Below are 20,781 nucleotides of genomic sequence, written 5' to 3'. Positions count from 1 at the left end.
AGCTCTCTGTTCAAGCAAAGGAAAAGTCACCCAAACAATATAGACCTAGGCAGGTACCATCAGTGTCCCTGAGCTGCAGTGATTCACATGACATGATCTCGCAGAACCTGCTGGGTTGCTATGGTTATCTCACCATACCTATGTATTAGCTTTGTGACACATGAGGTTCCTACCACGTAGATATTCAGAAAGATTTTTTATGTGTTTCAGAAATGAATATGCCAGCAATAAATATCATTGCTTGAATGCAGCTGCACACACACATGAAAATATTTACGCACACAGGAGAATCATTATTTCTTGCATGTGTTGGTGATTAGATGTACCTCATCTGAAGTTCACACAGCTCTGGAATGGGCAGACCTTGGTTCCAGAGACAAATTTAGATTTTCTCTCTTAGGCAGGATCCCTTCAGTTGCCGGAAACAGAGAACTGGTCTTGGTTAAAACAAAACAAAACAAAACAAAACAAAAGAAAAATATAAAAAGGTGGGGATGGGATGGGGAAAATGCATTGCCTCACATAGTTAAGAAATGAGGTGTCTATTTCACGTACAGCTTGATCCAGGGCTTCAGGGACAGACAGTATCAGGACCGGGGCTCCTCCCACCCCCATGCACTCTGCCTTCCTTTGTATATAATGACCACAGGCTCTTCCCTGGTGAGGGCCCCACCACGTGTTCAGTTGGCTGCCAAAGTTCAAACCTTTGATGAAGCGATTACTTCCCAACAGCTCAAAAAGTTATGTGCCTGTGTCTCATTGGCCCGAATTAGATCATCTACCTATCCCCTGAGGGGGACGGTTAGTTCTTTGGAATAAAGTCATGGTGCATGGCCAAGGTCAAGGGATGCTGCCAGTCACGCTGAATTTCACTTCAAAAAGGAGTGGGTCTAAGAAATTAGTCCCCAAATAGACGTCTCCACGTGGCTCTGCCTCCTTTTGCGTCCACCCCACCTCCTCCCTGATCTGTTCTCCACTCGGCTCCACTTGCTCTGTGCTCCAAGATGCTGACCCCGGAGGACTCCAACACCAAGCCCCTTGCTGGCTGGCCCCTGACTGAGTTAGACAACAGGAGGCACCAGCAGGAGATCTGAAGGAGGGAGGAGGAAGAGGTTGGGGTATTTCTTCCCTGCATCCTCTTTGCCTTAGTGCCTCTCCAGAACCCACTCCCTCTGGGTGCTGGTCACGCCATGTCTATAAGCCTTTGAGGGAGTAATAGCCTCCTGCTGCTGCTAGTCTCTAGACATCTCAGCATCCCATGTTTGTTCCTTTGACCCTGACCAGGTATCTATACGTTTTCCTTTAAGTCTTTTCATTTAAACCAGGAGTTAGCAAACTTTAGCCCACAAGCCAAATACCACCCTCCCAGTCTCCTTTTGCAAAGAAAGTTTTACTGGAACGCAGGCACGTACATTGTTTAGGTATGTCTAAACATACCTGTGACTGAAACTGTATGTGGCCTGCAAAGCCAAAAATATTTACTATCTGGCCCTTTATGGAAAACATTTGCCAACCCCTGGGTAAACCACCTGATGGATTTGGTTTCATGCTGGGACCCTGACTATTACATCTCCTTATAAAATGTAAGGCGAGAACACAGCTTTTGCTGTAGGATTTGTATGTGAAGGTTGGGACAATACTACAATGATCGGCCTAGCTATCCTGATGGCTCAAGGGAAAACCACACAGGGGAAAGACAAGTTTTCTTTTTAAAAAAGACAGTGAGTGCTGCTCTCTCCTATCCTTGGAGTTAAGGGGTCTCAGGGCAGAGAATGCTCCCCACTGCCCCTGTTCCTGTCCCATGCTCATATAGACAGCACACCTGAGTACTCTGAGTTCATCAGGGCATGCCAGTGAACAGGAAAATCAATACGTGAAGAAACAAACCAAAATGCTGGATGAAAAAGATGAACATTGCTAGGTTTAGAAAATAAAAATGTTCTAAACAGATAAACAGTAAGCAAAGTGCTCTGATTTGTACTGTTTTCCAGTCCATAAAACCCTAATATCCGCCGACGTTTCATTAAGAGCTTCCATGCCACTCGGCATGCCTGCTGTGGCTTGAATAGATCGCTGCAAAAATGTTATCCGAGCTGCAGACCCAATCTTTTGCAATGTTTTACATGGGTGCTAAATGGGGGAGAAGTCTGATCAATCACAAACAGAACGCCAGTTTAGGGGAGAAGCAAATGTTGGCGTTAAATGAATAATATCCATCATTCTGCAATGTGGTTCTTCCAGTCAATCAAAAAAAAAAAAAAATAGGTAGGCAAAGAGCATTTATTGGAGTGAAGAAAAAAAAAAAGATTAATGAACACATGCAACCAGATTCTTCAGCTTTCAGAAACAGAGAGGGCTTGTGTTTTGAATAATACATAGTGAAATGAATGTTCAAATTATGTTGGAAAACGGTTCATTTGGACTCCTAGCCCCTTCCAATCTCTAACCCGAATAATACTCCAGTTTATGAACTCCCTTCCTAATATATCAAAGACTCTCCACCGATTGTTGCGTTCATTCCCTCAGTGGCCCCTACTGGAAGCTTGCTGAATGACCAGCCAGACTGGAATGCACTGTGCGGGACTCTTTTCTTCAATGACCTCCATTTCTGTGGCTGCGAAGAGGAAGAAAAAGCCCTGGTCAGGAAATCAGCACCCTGAAGTGGATTCTGAGCTTTGAAGTTGAGAGGCCTTGAACAATGATTAAATCGCTCTCTGAATCTCAGTTTCTTTATCTGTAAATTGGGACCAACACCTCCCTCCTGCCTCCACCCCAGATTCTGGTAAAGTTATTCATTCACATTTGGTGAATATTTGTTAAGAACATTTTATGTGTCAGGAGGGTGCTGGGTGAGGAGGAAGAGGCAGTCCCTGCCTTCTGGAAACTTACATATAGAGGAGAATAGTCAGTGACAATATGTCGTAAGCCCCAGAAGAGCGGCAGAGAGAGTTCCTGAAGTCACTGGGAGGGACCTGTGAACCAGGAAGAACTGTGGGAGGAAGGGGTCTCTAAATGCATTCTGAAGAATAAGTCAGTGGAGAGGAGTACAAAGGAGAATATTATCACCACAGGGAAGAGGACAAAGAATGTGACCCTTCAGAGGAGGTACTGACAGTATTTTTGCACAGCTGAGTCACAAGATTCAAGGCAGGGCGAGATTCAGGGCAAGAGCCCTGAAAATAAAGGAGAGCTAAGTAGGACCCAGATATCAAGGGCCTCCAGGTTCTGTTAAAGAGTTTGGACTTCTCCCTGAGGACAGTGGGGAGCCCACTGAGAGGTTCCTGTTGGCAATGGCGGCCTGCCTCCATATGTTTCAGGCCACCCCCACCAGCCCACCCCAATAACTTCCAGGTGGAGGAGTTACAGAGGGCAGACTGGAGGCTTGGGATCCCCTGAGAGATGTCAGTGGCTCTTAGGAGAGACGAGGCAGAGGTAAAAGGCGGCATTACAGGAGGACTCCATCCATTGGGGAGAAAAGGGAGAGGAAGGCATCACCAAGGAAACTAGGTTCTGGCTTAGATGAAAGCGCAGATGCTGATTCTATTCACTGAGAGGGCGCATGCCTGAAGGTGGTGCCTGGTGCAAGGCAAGGTACACAGTAGGTGCTTAGTAAGTGTTTGTTGACTCAAAGCAGAATCTTTATTCTCCTAGCTTCATTCTCCTCCTACCCCTGTTAACATCGCACTCCCCTAACCCCGCCTCAGCCCCACCCCCACCTCATCCTGCACATCACTGCCTGGTAAATCTTCTTAAAACACCAATTTGTCTGTCAGATTTAAATGGCTCATTTAAATGGTGCAGGATTTCCCCAGACAACACTCAAAGCCCCTCTGCTCAGCACCTCCCAAACCCAGGCAGCCTTGCTTCTGCTCTGCTTCAGTCAGGCCTTCGGGACATCAGCCAAGTGACCTGCTCCCCTCAGGGCCTCTGCTGGGGTAGTGCTCCCTTCCAGGAGCACCCGCCTTTCTTTCATTCTGCCACCGCAAATTTGAATCAGAGAATCACAGTGGAGACCAGGGAAAAAAGAAAAAAGGTCAATTCCCTCTGGATTTCTGTTGCTTCTGCTAATTCAAGGAAGCCTCAATTCTTTGACATCCAGGCAACTCATCGGGTTTGTGGCTGTGGAAGCTGCAAGAGAGGAGAAATAGGAGGTAAATTTATCTAGATTAGAGATGAATTGGCAAACAAGCTATGTCTTAATATATCCTTCTAGCATATTCCAGACTCTTGGAGTCCTTTTGATTTTGAAACATGTTTTTAAAGCATGAGTGGATTATGATTGTCAGAAAAAAAGCAGTTTCTTCCAGGCCTTAAGCTATAAAAACTGCTATTCCTGTTCTCTCTGCAAATGAGCCCACTTTAGTATGCCCTGCTGGGAAATGAAGGCAATTGCTTTATTCCTGGGAATTACCAAAGATTTACTTGAAAGTGCTACCTCACACACAGTGAGTAATAAGTCTAAATGAAAAGGAAAACAATTAGCCCAAATGTGCCAATCTCAACAGTGTTGATTGGTTGTTTGATTTTGAAAGCTCAATTTTATTTCTAGAATCAAAAATTGCAAAAACAAACAACAAACAACAAAACCCCCAGTGGTTAAAGTCCTTGAATGAGAAGTCCCTAGGAAGAACACAGATGGGGTTCCTTTCAGGGCCACCTACCTTTGTGCTTGAGCCCACCTGGGACCCTGGCAAAGGTGTCCATTTGGACAAACTGGGCCCCCAAATTGCAATCCATCAGGTCAAGACTACAGAGCCACCAAAAATAACGAATAGATCCATGTTCTCTTGTCTGTCCTGCATACTTCCCATTGGAAATGACAGGCCTCCAGCCCCAAGCCGGCTTCACTGTCCATCCAACCACCAGGGAAGCGTTTCTCAAGGTATGGTCTAAGAACCACGTGCACCTGCATTAGTATCACCTGGACTCCTTGTTAAACACACAGATGAATGATACCCATTCCACACTTACCAAGTCCAAATCTCTGGAGGTTGTTCTTTTTCCTTTTTTTTTTTTTTTTGAGGTGGAGTTTCACTCTTGTTGCCCAGGCTGGAGAGCAATGGCGCAATCTTGGCTCACCACAAGCTCTGCCTCCCGGGTTCAAGCGATTCTCCTGCCTCAGCCTCCCAAGTAGCTGGGATTACAGGCATGTGCCACCACATCCAGCTAATTTTGTATTTTTAGTAGAGATGGGGTTTCTCCATGTGGGTCAGGCTGGTCTCGAACTCCCAACCTCAGATTATCCGCCCATCTCGGCCCCCAAAATGCTGAGATTACAGGCATGAGCCAACATGTCAGCCCAGGCAGAGGTAGTTCTAGTCGTCAACATCATCAGGGTAGCCACACTAACAACACCTCTTTTTCCTCTTAGTCCATGGGCATTTTCCTTCAATTGTTCTCAACATATCCAGCTTAAAGTCCTTGGTCCATTGTTTCAATAACAAATCTTGCAAGTATTGTAAACTTCCTTGCAATTCTACTGTGTTCCTCCAGTAAACACACTCCCCATCCCCCTCAATAACTTTGTCAAATCTCTTCAAACTAAAATGTCCTAATTGCTGATCCTCCAATCTTCTTGTACTTGACCTCACTTCTAATTCTCTGAGATTTTGAGGCTACCAAATGAGATGTCTCTCCTCTTTCAGCCACCAACATGGGCCCCTTCCTTCACCTTGACTTAGGATCCCACCCCAACTCCTTCTTGGAACCTTACACTATCAACATGCCTCCTGTCTTCCGGGTGTTCAGTCACCTCCTTTCAATCAATCCTTCCCCTTGGCTCTTTTTGGCTTTGTAGAGTATCATTAGTGGCAATTAGTATGAGTATTCTCTCCAATATCCCAGGAGGAGAATTATTACATCAATGAAGACACACTATATACCTGGCTACCACAATAGAATGTTAACCTGATTGTTACCTTTAAATCCTTTTTGTAATAATAATAATGTGTTTCAATATAGTTTTAAAAACTTTTTATTATAAAAAATTAAACTTTTTATTATAAAAATTATAAACATTTTCAAATACATTCAAAAATAGAGAAACTAGTAAAATGAACTCCTACTTACCCATCAGCCAGCTTCAACAATTGTCACCGTTTTATCAATGTATATATTTTATTTATTTTATTTTATTTTGGAGACAGAATTTTGCTCTGTTGCACAGGTGGGAGTGCAGTGGCACAATCTCGGCTCACTGCAACCTCTGCCTCCCAGGCTCTAAGATTCTCCTGCCTCAGCCTCCCAAGTAGCTGGGATTACAGGCATGCACCACTATGCCCGGCTAATTTTTGTATTTTAATAGAGACGGGATTTCACCACATTGGCCAGGCTGGTCTTGAACTCCTGACCTCAGGTGGTCCACCTTCCTCCACCTCCCAAAGTGCTGGGATTACAGGCATGAGCCACTGTGCCTGGCCATATTTTAAAGAAAAGTCTATATATTGGGCCATCATATTATGCATCTCTAATTGATAAGTGCCAATTTTATAAAACATAACCTCCAGGTCGTTATCACAGATAAATAACTATGATTCCTTAATATCACCTAATTCTCAGTCCATATTTTATTTTCCCAGTTGTTTCCAGGATGTCTTTTTATAGTTGGGGTGTTCAAATCAAGATCGAGCAAAGTTCTTATACTGTATCTCATTGTTTTGTCTCTTAAGTTATTTTTGTCCTCTAATAGTCTCCCTGCCTTTATGTTTTTTAAATGCCATTGATTTTTTTGGGCCATTTGTTACATAGAGTATCCCACACCCTTGATTTGGCTGATCACATCCTTAAAGCACTGATAACTTTTGTCTCTATCCCCCAAATTTCTGCCTTTTTTCTTTCTTTTTTTTTTTAATCAAGAGTACTTCATAGGCAGTACTTTTAAACATACTCCCGTGGTGGAGACCACTTTCAGAAAATCTCTCCCTCATCCTCACATCCTCTTGCAGCTCCAACTTTCCTCCTCCCCATCCATAGCTGAATGAGTCTCCAGAAAGCCGCTGTGTTTGCTTTCTTAATTTCTTCAGCTTTCACCCTCTCTTCAGATCCGGTTTCTGCTCCTGTCACACCCAGAAACAGTAATGACCTCCATTCCTTCGAATCAAGCAGATATTTCTTTGATCAATTTCCATCTTATTCCAGTTATAGACTTCAATGGCTTAAGGCGGGAATTTATTTTGTCTCTCATAGTTCCATGGATTGACTGGAATCAGCTGAGGAGTTCTCACTTGGGGCCTCTTAAGGAGCTGGCATCATCTGAAGGCTTCATGTCCTAGATGGCTTCTTTCTTCACAAGGCTGCTATCCAGGTTGGATCTCAGGAACAACTGGGGCCTGGGATCTCTCCCTCACTCTCCTTGCCCTTACATAGGGTACCTTCACCTTTACATGGTAGTTTGGGCTTCCTCACAGCATGGGGGTTTATGAGTAAACAGATCTCTTACATGGGGGCCAGCATCGCACTGAGAAAGTATTTCAAGAGACCAAGGTGGATGTTGCAAGGATTTCTGTGACCTTGATAGTCACGTAGTGTCCCCTCTGCTTCGGTCTAGTGATTGAACGAACGGGTCCTGCCCCGCTTCAGTGTTGGGGGCACTACACGAAAGTATGAATTTCAGCAGGCATAGTTCCCTGGGACCATCTTTGGAGACTATCACACTTCTCCTTTGACTTTTCAACAGTTATCACCACCTCAGTGAATGATCTGATTTTTGAAATACTCTGACCCCTTGCTCCCGTAACAAGTCACTTTTCTGTTCCTTTTCTACCTCTCTGACAAAAACCTCTCAGTGGTCTTCATAGGCCCCATCTTCCTCTGCCCAGTCCTCCAGGCCTGGTCCTAGATTTCTTCTCTTCCAAGCCTCTTCTCTCCCAAAGCCCTTTCACATGGAGGTCCATGATTTCAATTAATTCCTAAAATGGGCATGACTAAAGTATTATTCACTCCAACCCAAAACTGTCCTCTGAGCACCATATCCCACCTTCTAGAAACCTCTTCTTGAATATTCCAAAGGCATATTAACATGTTCAACTAAACTCAGAATCGACCCCTTCCCCAAACTGGGCCCCTTACAGATTTCTTCATTTCACCTAATGGCATCCTCACTGCCTCCACTTACACAGAAACTTGAGGGTCATCTCTTTCTCTCTCTCTCTCTGACTGAGTCTATTAATTCTATCACCAAAATATTACTTCTAAAATGTTTCTGCCCACTCTTCCCCACCTCCACTGCTGTCACCCTCTATCCAGGCCACCCTCTGGGGCTATCCCTAGAAGAATATGGTACCCATGGCAACTCAAGCCAGTGCAGAGTTTATCCAAAGTACTGGCCCTTAAAAGGGAGCTACTCTGTACTGGCACTGGCATCTTTTATTGGCTTTGGGAGATACTGTTAAAAACAGAAACTCAAAATTGAATTTTAATGATGGTTCACTAAAAAGATATGCATTTTGCAGCCTCTCACCTCAAGTGTGGGGCCCAAGGCAGATACTCCATATTCTCTTCCTAAAGGAAAGGTCTGCTAACAGGTCTCCCTTCATCCACTCTTGCCTCCTAGAGCTGCTCTCCACACAGCAGCAAGAGTGAAAATGTGAATTACGTCCTCTGCTTAAAACTCTCTCATCACTTTTCATTGATTTTTGGGATTAAAAAAAGAAAAAGACAAAACAAAACAAAACCCTTAGCATAGCTTACAACATAAATAGGAAACTGTATTAGTCCGTTTTCACACTACTTATAAAGACATACCCAAGACTGGGTAACTTATAAGGAAAAAGAGGTTTAATGGCTTACAGTTCCACATGGCTGGGGAGGCCTCACAATCATGGTGGAAGGCGAAAGGCATGTCTCACATGGCAGCAGGCAAGACAGAGAATGAGAGCCAAGTGAAAGGGGTTTCCCCTTATAAAAAATCAGATCTCATGAGACTTATTCACTCCCACAAGAACAGTATGGGAGAAACAGCTCCCATGATTCAATTATCTCCCACTGGGTCCCTCCCACAACATGTGGGAATTATGGGAGCTATAATTCAAGATGAGATTTGGGTGGGGACACAGCCAAACCATATCAGGAACTCAGTCTATCCTCTATAGCATTTTGACGCAAGTAACAGAAACTCAAACTCAACCTTGCTTGAACAATAAGGAATTCTAATATCTCATAGAACAGAAGTCCTGAGGTAGGGTGGCCTTTAGGGCAGACTGATTCAGCAACCCAACCTTTATCAAGGAGAAAGATTCTTTCCATACGGCTATTCTGCCATCCTCGGTGCTGGCTTCCTCCTGAGAGGGGAAGATAGCTGCAGTAGGCCCAGGCTTCACATCCAGATTTCACAACACTCAGGGGAACACATAGGGGCCATCTTTTCTTGTGACTTGTTCTTGAGAGTGAGGAAACGTTTTTTGGAAGTCCCCTGTGAAACTTTCCTTAATTTCTCTTTTGCCAGAATTGGGGCCCACCCTTATAACTAAACCAATCACTGTGGGATATGATTTGGCTCTGTCCCCACCCAAATTTTATCTTGAATTGTAGCTCCCACGATTCCCACATGTTGTGGGAGGTAATTGAATCATGGGGGTGGATCTTTCCCATGCTGTTCTCATGATAGTGAATAAATCTCACGAGATCTGATGGTTTTATAAAGGGGAGTTCCCCTGTACAAGCTCTTCTCTTGCCTGCCACCGTGCAAGACATCCCTTGCTCTTCCACCATGATTGTGAGGCCTCCTCAGCCACGTGAAACTGTGAGTCCATTAAACCTCTTTTTCTTTATAAATTACTCAGCCTCAGGTATGTCTTTATCAGCAGGTGAAAATGGACTAATAAACTGGGAGAGGAATTACTACCTGGAACTGGGAGTGAAGTTAGCATCACCTGATGCAGAAAGCTGTGTTAGGGGACGTATGGATTCCTGAACAAAACAGGGATTCTGTTGGAAGGAAGAAGGATGTAGGCACTGCTAGGGAGGCACGTCCAGTGTCCTCTACCTTATACCTCTCCAGGTGATCTCACTCCAGCTTCTCTGAACTCTCTCCACTGCAGCTGCAGCAGTCTTCACATCCTTGTCTGCACCTGCTTCCTTCTGTCACAGTCCTTGCACATGCTTGCCCTGCCCAAAGAATGCCTTCTCCTAGGGAAATCCAACTCATCCATCTGTCTGGGAGGAAATTTAATCTCTCTTTAACCCTCATAAATTTGTACTTGGGACAGACTCCTGTTAGCAACAGATTAACAAGGGAAAAACAAGCAAGTTTATTAACATGTGCAGTGCACATCACAAGGGAGAAACTTCAATAAAAGGTGTCAACCTAACGTAACCACAAGGCTCAGGATCCAGTTCAAATGAATTGATTTAAGTAAAAAATGTGAAGTTGGTCATCCCAGGAGACATGGACACCAAAGAATAGTGACCGCTATTCTCAGTGTGGGGAAAGGTGAAGATCATTTATACAGACAAAACTGGAGGCACTGAACAGAATTACAATATTTTCCATCCAAAGGCTAACATAGAGATGTAAGATTGACTGGCTACTCTTAATTACGCTCTAAGGAGTTTGCTTAACATTCTGTCGAGAAGAGGTAACAGTCACAAGGATCTCTGTCTCCAAAGTCATTTAGTCTAGGTTTGAATGAAGAACAGAAAGTCTAGTAAAATATAACTCTCAACACAAAAGTCAGGAAGAAACAGCCATGCATCAGAGAAGAAAAACAAGCATGTTATATGACTCTATTTCCAAGGCTTAACTTTTCCCTTTGGCATAATCAATTTTGAAGGTCCAGAAATTTTCTGTTCACAAAGGTAACTCCAAGCAGTGGCTTAGAACTCTGGCTTATGCAGCATCTTCAACAAAGAACAATAAATTTTAGAAAAGTGACAAGACAAAGGAAAGCAGTTGTAGGTTTCCAGAGGTGGGAAACTGTGGGAAGGCAAATATATGGGGGTAAAGCAATGGAGTAAGGTTTCTTTCCAGATTGCTCCTGTGCCATATCTGAGTGGACAACAGCTGTTCCCAGTAGAGGAGAATTTATATCCTGTCTTTAGGTGGAAAAGCGGAGGAGGATAGAAAGAGCTTTCCCTCTGTTTGCTGCTTCTTAATTGCCTTTTGCTCAAAAATATTTATGTCAAAGAAGCATATTTTGGGATGACATGTTCTAGTTTCTTTCACTTCCAATCCCAGCTAAATGCCTTCCCCTAGGGAAATCCAACCCATCCTTTTGTCTGGGAGGAAAAGCTGCTAGAATAAAAGCAGGCAGAAGAACATGGAAGGACTAGACTTGCTGAGTCGCCTGGCCTTCATCTTTTTCCCATGCTGGATGCTTCCTGCCCTTGAACACTGAACTCCAAGTTCTGCAGCTTTTGGACTCTTGGACCTACACTGGTGGTTTGCCAGGGGCTCTCAAGCCTTCAGCCACTGACTGAAGGCTACACTGTCGGCTTCCCTGCCTTTGAGGTTTGGGGACTCAGACTGGCTTCCCTGCTCCTCAGCTTGAAGACAGCCTATTGTGGGACTTCACCTTGTGATGGTGTGAGTCAATACTCCTTAGTAAACTCCCTTTCATATATACCTCTATCCTATTAGTTCTTTCCCTGCAGAGAACCCTGACTAATACATCATTCTCCACCCCTCCCTGTGTTCACATTGTTTGCCCCGTAAGTCCACTCTGTCACTAGCGCATGGCTTGCTTTGGCCAACAGGATGTGAGCAAATGTGACACAGCAGATCTTTACAAAAGCACTTGCACATTTCTGCTTAGGCCTTGCTCTGCTGAGTGGCCATGAGCACATGCCTGGGCTAGCCTCCTGGAGTATAACTCACCTGGGACAGCCAAATTGTCCTAGTTATCCCAGCTGTGGCCATCCTAGCAGAGCCAATAGCCAACCAGTCCCAAGCTTGTAAGAGAGCATAGTGAAAACCAGGAAGACTGCCCAGCCAACAGCAGCTGATCGCAGAGGCATGAGTGAGCCCAGCCCAGCAGAGATCAGCCAAGCTGAGCCCAGGTCAGCTAAGACCCAGCACACTTGTAAACGATACAGTTTATTCTTGCACGCCAGTGAAATTATTGAGGTTGTTCATTACAAGGAATCAATATGTCAATGGATAACTGGAAACAAACGCGGTTTAAACATTCAGCAGCTAAGGAATGGTGCAATACCTTGCAGCAATTAAGAAAGCTGATACAAAGACTATACTTTCAGGGATCATTTCTATAGTTCATTACTAAAGAAGTTTATCTGAACATGTAGAGCACAGGACACCACAAGGAGAAGGCACAACATTATCCCTTGAGCCTGAAACCGGCTCTTGGTATTGCATCACTAGAACAGCCATGTTTGACTGTTCTCTTCCAGGAGAATAAGGAGAGGATGCAGTTTGGGTGGTTAAAAAAAAAAAAAGGAATTCTGATGCAGATGTATATTGACTTGAAATGTTCACAATAGACTGAGAAATTGTAGGAGGAATGGGAAGCGGGTTGCAAAAAATGTATGTAGTATGACACCACTTTCATAAAACATATTTTTATACATTTGCATATGAATGAGTCGGGTCTGATACACAAGATGCTGAAAGTGGTTATTTCCAAATGGTAGGATTTGGGGTGATTTTCATTTGTTGTTTATCTGTGTTTTAGAGTTATTCTATAGGAACATGTGTCACTTGTACAATTTTCAAAGGGGAGAAAAAAAATCTTTTCCATAGAGTACAACATTTAAAAAATTTAAAATCTTTTAGTTTATCCATAACAACCCTGAGTGTGTTTCAAGTACTTTTTGTGGATAAAGTCATTATCAGCTCTTGTAGCATCCTGTGCAGGAGACTTGGTAACATCGGCTCGCCCAGGATTCACTAAAGATTGCAGGTAGCAGAATCCACCTGTCTGATCCCACTGGTAACCCCGAACTCTGTGGATGGCAGTGGCTTCATCTTTCCAGCCCACACAGAGCCAGGGAAGCCTTAAAGCTCCTCTACCTCAGAGAAGGCAAGGGTTGGGGTCACTGTGGATCCCTACTGTCCTACCAGTAGAGTAGAGCCTTCCCAGTAACTTCCTGCCGACAGAGGTTAGTTATGACCCTTGGGAAAACAAAAGAGACTTTTTAAAGTTTCCTACTAATGGGAAGTCAAATTTCATATATTCAGAGTAAGAAATTCAATGCCCCAGGGCAGGACAAGGATAGCTACCACCTTAATCCTTATAAAGGATAAAAGAACTTCCTGCCTGCCTGCCTGCATTTCCTCCTTCCTTGCTCTCTCTATTTTTCTCTTTCTTTCTTTTCCTCTCTCTCTCATTATTCCTCTTTCTTATCCATCATTTGCAGTTAGCCTTTCACCTAAAATAAATCCTAGTTTAAAGCAAGTAGATCCGTCCCTCACTCTCCTTACCAGTTTTCAATTTGCATTCAATCCCAAATACTTTTTTTTTTTCCTCCCACTACTGCTGCTGTTGCTAAAACCCTCCTCAAAGAGCTGGTGAAAATTACCCATCAGGCTGTTGGGGTCTCATGGAATCATATAATCTGATCCCAGCTTGCTGTCCCTAAAACACTCACTTCTTTTCTTCATTCCTACTTCCTTATCCTTTTCCTGAATTCGAGTAGATCTTAATCTTTTCAACACTTTTATGCCCCAGCACTCCTGCCCTACCCTCCTCATACTCTGTGGCGGTATTGACTCAGACCATGCCCAACAACTGCCCTTGCATCTACCTCTAAATATCTCCCTGCTGTTTATTTCCAGTGTATCATCCTCCTCACCCCCTATCTCCAGCCAAGCTCTCGATCCTAACCCAACTGGTTTTCCCTAGGACAGTGATTATTTCAGTTCAGATCCAGGGGATCATGAGGAGTCCATGAGGCCCTGCAGGTAATCCACAAATCTTCAGAAGGCAATGCAGAATCTTTATGTCAATTTTTAGGTGAGAGTCCCTAGCTTTCTTTTAATTTCCAAAGGGCTCTATAGATCTAGGACAGTGCTTTATCAGTTACCCTCTCTTTCTTGCATTTTTAGGCTCCCTTTCAACTGGTATCCACTTCTCCATCTACACATAACCTGGGTGTACCAGGGCCATGGACAATTATGAAATATAATTACCAGGTGTATTGGTCTGCTCTGTTTGGCATAACAAAATACCACAGGCAGGGTGGCTTAAACAGCAGAAAAGCATTTTCTCACAGTTCTGGAGGCCGAAAGTTTGAGACCAAGGTGCCAGCATGGTTGGCTTTTGGTGACGGTTTGCTTCCCGGCTTGCAGATAGCCACTTTCTCACAATTTCCTCACATGCTCTCATGCAATCCTCCCACCTCAGCCTCACGACTAGCTGGGACCACAGGTGTGCATCAGCATGCCTGTAATTTTTTTTTTTTTTTTTTTTTGTAGAAACAGGGTTTCTCCACGTTGCCCAGGCTGGTCTCCAACTCCTGGGCTTAAGCGATCCTCCTGCCTCAGGCTCCCAAAGTGCTGGGATTACAGGCATGAGTTGTCGTGACCGCACATTTAACCTTAATTACTTCCTAAAGACTCTGTCTCCAAATACAGTCACAGAGGGCAGAGGAGAGGCAGTGTTAACACTTCAACATATGAAACTTGGGGTGACACAGTTCAGTCAATAGCACCAGAAATAAAAATAACTTGTTTTAAGATATCAAAGTTGCTATGTTTGTTACACTGACAATAGATTCCTAACTTTTTTCTCTGGCTGTTTTCAAGATCTTCCCTTTATCACTGGTTTTAAGCAATTTGTTTATGAGATGCCTTAGTGGAGTTTTCTTCATGTTTCTTGAACTTGGAGTTTATTGAGCTTCTTGGATCTGCAGATTATAATTTTCATAAAGTTTGGAGATTTTTTTTCACATCATTTTTTCAAATATGTATATTTTTTGCTTCCCCTTCACAGAGTCGAATTATATGTATAATTCCAGGTGGCACATCCCACTTCCTGGGTTCAGTGGGATAGTCCTACCTCCCTGGAGACTCTACCAACCAACACATCTTCAGCCCCTCCCTCCTGCAGTAGGCACAGCAGCTCAAGGAAGACAGAAATTTAAGTTTGTCCCAGAGATAACTAATGCTCTTTAATTTTTAAAATTCATTCTTATCTGAGTCTTTTACTTAGGCCAGTTTCTCTTGCTCTGCCTCCAAGTTCATTAATATTTTCTTCTGATTGTAAAGACTGGGGGACCTCTTTCTTAAGTTATCTTTGTCTTAAGATTTGGTGCAATGTATCAGTAGACCTAGCAGAATGAATATCTAACAAAAGAAAGTTGAAAACTAAATGACTGTTACCTTTCTCTTTGAAATACTGTAGGAATGAAAGTTAGATATGCTTTGTGACTTCCACGAAACCCTGACCATTACACAGGCTGTGATTTTTATCAGCGCAAGACGCAAGGTGAGCAGGCTCACGGAGAAAACGCACACCAGGGACTTCACAGTTCCTGCTCTGCATCATGATATGGACTAGAAGGAAAAACATGTTAGCATGAGGGATTTCTGATCAGGGTCAAGCTGTGTTGTGATCACTAATGACTTGTCGGCTCGTGGGATGAATGAACAATGAGTGTCTTTGGTTACAAACTGTGATCTCCCCACCAATTGTGAAAACTGTATTCACAGGAATCGACAGCAGCAGTTGATGGCAAGATGGCACTCAGAAATGGCACTGACATACTTTAGGATGTGGACTCATAAGTGAGACAGCACACAATTAGAATAAAGAATTGGCAGAGGGGGTTAACTTGGGAGGAAAGGTGTGGATATAAACTGCTGCTGAAGAAGACAAATAGATTGTTCACGACACTGAGACTTTCTACGATACTATAGCAGGAGAGATGTCCACGCATGTGACTGACCTTATTTCATTCCTAAGTGAGACAGTTTTGGATGCAGTGCTCGCTGTTGCTGAATAAGTGATCACAATGTGCCTTGTGTTTCTTTCTTTGGGAATATTTGAATCTTGTCTCAATGCTCAAAATGGATCAGAGATACAGATTTTGATAGCAAAGTGACATTATTCGTGAGCTCTTGTGAAGAAAGTCATTGGTTTTTATCTTCTTTAGAGTTAGACTGTGGGTGTGGGTATAAAAGGTGGGGTTTGTAACATCTTTCTTTCTTAGAAATGTATTTCCTATTCCCATGGAAATGGTTGCATTAGATGTTCTCTATCATTTAATAATATACTTGTGGACTAAAAGATAAAAGTGCTGTCTGAAATAAGCCAATTATGTTAAACTAGCACATCTGCCATTACTGCCTTTATCATTAGCCTGAATAGAAAGGCCTTTAAAATTGATTTTTTAGAAAGCATTTGAATGCATTCTTTGCTATTGTATTTATTCAATAAACTATTTAATTATTTAAAAAATTTGTCTTCTGCAGTATCTAACTTTCTGCTAATCTTATATGGTGCATTTTTCATCCCAGATTTCAAAGTTTTGATATCTAGGCTTTCAATTTGTGTCTTTTTTGTATTTTCTCTGGCTCTTCCGAACTTTTAAAACATTTAACGCAATTACAATAATTGTTTTGATGTTCTTCTCTGTTAATTCTAACATCTGTGTCAGTTCTGGGTCAGTTTTTACAGACCGATTATTCTCCTTGCTGTGTTTTCCTGCCTTGTTGTGTCTTTGATTGGATAATACAAATTGTGAATCTCACCTTGTTGGGTGCTGGATTTTTTTTTTTTTTGTATTCCTGTATGTTTTCTTGAGCTTTTCAGGTCTTGCCTTTGTGCTTTGAGAGGCATTTTCTGGAGCAGTGCTCAGCCTAGGGTTAATTATTCCCCACCATTGAGGCAAGACCTTACTAAGTACCCAGTGCCCCACGAATGATGAGTTTTTCCAGTTTGACTGGTAGGAACAGGTACCATGCCTGGCACCCACCATCCTTTCAGATGGCTCATTCCTCAGCCTCACATGCATGCACTGTTCACCACTTTGCTGAATGGCCAAGGGGATCCTCTGTGGAGCTCTGGGATTCTCTCTCTGTGCAGCCATCTTCTCTCTGGAGCTCTCTCTGTAGAACCATGGCTGACTTGGTCTCTCTGGACACTCAACTCTGTCTTTTCAACTTCAGGAGTCTGCCTGAATCCATGTTAGTTCTCCCTCTCTGCACAGTGACCTGGCAACTCTGCCAAGGTAATTCTGGGGTAATCCTAGGACTCACCTAGTTTGTTTCCAATGTCGTTCATTGCCTGGTGTCCAGTGTCTTGAAAACTGTTGTTTCATATATTTTGTTTGTTTGTTTGTTTGTTTCAAATGGGAGGATAAATCCAGTCCCTCCTTCACTCCATCTGGACCAGAAGCAGAAGTTAGTAGCTATTATTATTTTATCATTCATTCAAGATATCTTAGGGGCACCTACTATGAGCCAGGCACTATGCTAGGTTGAGTATACAGTGGTGAGCCAAAAGAATATGGTCTTAGCCTCACAATAAATCCGTCTTATGGCGATCAACTTCTGCCAGGAGGCAGTAAACATGCTAGGCCCTGGATTGATGAACATAGACATGAATCAGCTGTGATCATTTCTCTCAAGGAATTCAGAATTAGGAGGGAAGAAAAATTAATACAAAGCTGACTGTGAAAAGTATGTGAGATACAAAGGCTCTGGGCATATTGATGAAGAAATAATAAATTCTGATTTAAGGCATAAGGGAAAACTTCATGGAGAAGGTGACATTTGAGTTGGGACGTGAAAAGTTCATGTAATTGTGAATGGTGGAGAAGCAGGAGGGAGGCAGAGATGCTCAAAGTGCTTTTCTTTCTTTTCTTTCTTTCTTTCTTTCTTTTTTTTTCTTTTGACGGAGTCTCGCTGTCTCCCAGGCTGGAGTGCAGTGGCGCCATCTCGGCTCACTGCAAGCTCCGCCTCCCGGATTCACACCATTCTCCTGCCTCAGCCTCCCAAGTAGCTGGGACTACAGGTGCCTGCCACCACGCCTGGCTAACTTTTTGTATTTTTAGTAGAGACGGGGTTTCACCGTGTTAGCCAGGATGATCTCAATCTCCTGACCTGGTGATCTGCCCCCTCAGCCTCCCAAAGTGCTGGGATTACAGGCTTGAGCCACCGCTCCTGGCTTCAAAGTGCTTTTAAACTTGTGGCAGACACAGCTATGTGGCTTGTTCTTTCTCTCCCACAGAACTCTAATCATGTGCTTCAGAGGATGCTGTATACAGTACTTTCCAGCCCCTAGGAGTGAGTCTTGATTGGGTGAAATCAATCAAGGAATTTCTATTCCCCTTGCCTGTCATTGGATCCAGCATAGGCACATGACACAATTCTGGCCAATGAGATATGAGGGAAAGTCTGCTGGGAAAGCTTATTTTTCAAAGAACAGGAGAGAACATTCCTTTCCCCCACTGTTTCTGAGAGAGAAACAAAAACAAAAACAAAAAAAACCTGATTCCTTGATGATATCCTGAAACCACTGGCATTAACCAATCTAAAACTGATATAACTCATGACTTCTTGTTACATGAGATGCTAAAGTTTTCTTCTTGTTTCAGTAACTTCTAGTTGGATTTTTGTTGTAGTTGATGGAGCTACTTTCAGCCAGAGGCAGGAGACCAGCATACCCTAAGCTGATCAGTTTACCCATTAGAAACTCGCTTTTCCTTTTCACTGGTTCAACCCTCTGCTAAATGTTACTTCTCTTGTTCTGGTTCCTCTGCTTCATCAAGAATGGAGGTTAACCTAAGACCTAAGACATGACAATGCACTTAGTCACTCTTCCCAAACATACACATGGGGGGAGATGCAAAACAACTTTGAAAATGAAAGAAAGCAATTACACAATGCAATACCTTGACTATTCTGTTCCATCACCCTTCCTGGTCCTTTGGTTGGGAGGACTTAAACTCTCATGGTAGGGTGGAGAGATGAAAATAAACATAAAGGAAAAAATGTAGGCAAGCCCAGGGGAAGTTATGTAAATTCTTCCGGATTCACAGCAGTGCTAGAATTCTCTGGTAATTCCCACAGGAGCCAAGACTACCTCTGAAACAGTCTAACTGTTGGAAACCACCAGTGTCTGGCAGGAAGCCAACTATAACAAGGGCAAAAGATAATGCCGTTTCGGAGAGTCTGGACCAATCCCAGGGACCCAGGCCAGCCTGTGGCCAAAGCTGTGAATATGCAAAAACTGTCACCAGTCTCCACTCGCTTTCCCGTTCCCTTCCTAGTCCCCTTCTTTTTCTAGCTCCGATCTTTTCCTCCCCGCTCCTCCTCCCACTCCTCCTTCTCCCTCACTCACTCAACAATTCATATCCTGCTTGCCTGATGAGCACAGAAGGTATTACACCGCCTACCTTAGGACACTTGCATTTCAGCAGGGAGCTCTTACACGCCCAAGGTAATGCTCCTCTATTGCTAGAAATTCAGGCTTCGAGGCTGGCTGTGAGAAGCATGTCTGGTCTCAGGCACAGTACTTCTTGTCCCATGCAAAGTCAGCTGGTGGGAAGCGGGGCAGGGGATCCAAGGAAAAGAAGGGGACTAGGAAGGGAAGCGGGGATTCAAGGACTGGATTCCCAGCTCTCACTGCCCGCCAGTAGGGATGTACAGGGTCACAGAGACATTGCCTTAAACGCGGAGCTGTCCTCTGCTAGCTCATACAGGACCTTGTCATGCTGACTTGTGATCCACGGATCTTAGCCAGAATCCAGCATAGCCTGATATTTAGCAGATGCTGTTTATGGAACGAATGAATGAACTAACATCCGTTCATATACGCTACAGCTCTGCAGACACTATGACTGTCTTGTTCCCCATTGTATCCTCAGCACAAGTCCAGTGCTTAGGCTGTAGTAGGAAGACAGTAATGATTTATTAATTGACTGAAAGAGGGCGTCACAAGAAAGGGGCTTGCATCTATGCTGCAATGACATCTTTATTGCAAGGGCAAGAAGGACATCCTTTTTGAAAACATCAGGGATGGAGGTGGGAGGCAGGGCAAGATGGAGGAAATTTCTGGGAGTACAGCTATCTAGCTGTCATGGTTCAACTATGGTTTCAGTTTTCTAGGGTTTCTTTTTTTTTTTTTTTTTTTTTTTGGAGATGGAGTTTCTCTCTTGTTTCCCAGGCTGGAGTGCAATGGCATAATCTCGGCTCACCACAACCTTCCACTCCCAGGTTCAAGCGATTCTCCTGCGCCAGCCTCCGAGTAGCTGGGATTGCAGGCGCCTGCCACTTCGGCCGGCTAATTTTTGTATTTTTAGTAGAGACAGAGTTCACCATATTGGCCAGGCTGGTCTCGAACTCCTGACCTCAGGTGATCTACCTGGCTCCGCCTCCCAAAGTGCTGGAATTACAGGCATGAGACACCGTGCCCAGCCTTCTAGGGATTCTTAACCTGGGGTTCATAGGTGGGGCTTCAAAAGATCCATGAACCCTCCGACTCTTTAATCAAGCACCTGTGTCAGTAGCTGTATGTGCATTTTTCTGGAAGAGGATCATGGCTTTCAATGAGTTTCAAAAGGCTGAGACTGCTGGAGACCTGCACTGTCCAACAGGGTAGCCATTAGTCCGGTGTGGCAATTTAAGTTTAAATTTAAATGAAAATTTCAATGCCTCACTTACACTAAGCTACACATCAAGTGCTCAACAGCCACTACCTACAGGACAGACCAGATAGAGCACATTTCCATCACTGCAGAAAGTTTGATGGGACAGATATCTGTATTGGTAGCATTACCACCTGAATACAGGTAAGACTGGATCCAACTAGTGCTTTTGTAAAACGAGTTACCAACATTTAGAAATAAAACATAAAAATCTAAAATCCTGATTTCATTTGGGAA

At 43.6% G+C, this 20,781-nt stretch overlaps 1 long non-coding RNA gene and 1 pseudogene across 1 annotated transcript; one reads left to right on the top strand and one right to left on the bottom strand.

Moving 5' to 3' along the window:
• Nucleotides 1–3,716: 3,716 nt before the first annotated feature.
• On the bottom strand, nt 3,717–20,026 carry LOC117080320. The gene is made up of 3 exons (XR_004435782.1): nt 19,294–20,026; nt 9,983–10,152; nt 3,717–4,128 (listed from the first exon to the last, which is right to left on the bottom strand). It is a non-coding gene; the product is annotated as an uncharacterized LOC117080320 (long non-coding RNA).
• On the top strand, nt 12,177–12,376 carry LOC117081921 (annotated as a pseudogene).
• Nucleotides 20,027–20,781: the final 755 nt, after the last annotated feature.

Source organism: Trachypithecus francoisi, unplaced genomic scaffold, assembly GCF_009764315.1.
Source record: "Trachypithecus francoisi isolate TF-2019V2 unplaced genomic scaffold, Tfra_2.0 Lachesis_group8, whole genome shotgun sequence".
NCBI classification, from domain to species: Eukaryota; Metazoa; Chordata; class Mammalia; order Primates; family Cercopithecidae; genus Trachypithecus; species Trachypithecus francoisi.
This window is presented reverse-complemented; position numbering and strand designations above follow the sequence as displayed.